Below are 946 nucleotides of genomic sequence, written 5' to 3'. Positions count from 1 at the left end.
CCTCAAGTCATCCTCACTTTCAGCAAGCAAAGTTGTATCGTCTCCATATCTCAGGTTGTTAATGATTCTTCCTCCAATCCTGATGCCATGTTTTTCTTCATATAGTCCAGCTTCTCGGGTTATTTGCTCAGCATATAGACTGAATAAGTATGGGGAAAGGATGCAACCTTATTCAAAAAGAGAGAAAATAACAAATGCTGGTGAGGATATGGAGAGATTGGGACTCTCATACATTGTGGTGGGACTGTCAAATGATATAACCACTGTGGAAAGCAGTATGGTGATTCCTCTGAAAGTTAGAATTAAAAGTACCACTTGACCCAGCCATTCCATTACTAGCTATATATCCTAAAGAAATGAGAGCCAGGACAAGAACAGATATATGCACACTCATGTTCATTGCAGCATTATTTACAATAGCAAAAAGATGGAAACAGCCTAGATGACCATCCACAGAAGAATGGATAACCAAACCATGGTACATATACACAATGGAATATTATTCAACCCTAAAGAGTAACATAGAATCAGCAAAACAGCACATAATATGGATGAACTTGGTGGACATTATGCTGAGTGAAATAAGTCAATCACAAATGGACAAATATTGTTTTAGTCCATTATTGTAAAAAGTCAAGGAAAGGTTTCAATATGGAAGGAAATTTTCTTTTTTGGTTACCAGGGGTGGGAAGGAAGAGGAGGGAACACTGCTAGATAAGTAGAGACATGTATTGATTTGGATGAGGGGAAGGGCATTGTACCAAATAGAGTGATCAACATGGTGGCTTTGAGGAGAAGGAAGACATAGAGAGGTGCATGGGAGGTACAGACAACAAAGATGAACCCTTTTGCACTTATTGTACTACATTGTCAGTGATGGCAAACATTAATATATGGGTGGATAGATGGGTGGACAGGCTGAACAATTAGGTATGGTATGTCTATG

This window comes from Orycteropus afer, unplaced genomic scaffold (assembly GCF_000298275.1).
Source record: "Orycteropus afer afer isolate SDZICR_OR568_19922 unplaced genomic scaffold, OryAfe1.0 scaffold00027, whole genome shotgun sequence".
In the NCBI taxonomy this organism is placed as follows: domain Eukaryota; kingdom Metazoa; phylum Chordata; class Mammalia; order Tubulidentata; family Orycteropodidae; genus Orycteropus; species Orycteropus afer.
Note: the sequence above shows the minus strand (reverse complement) of the source record.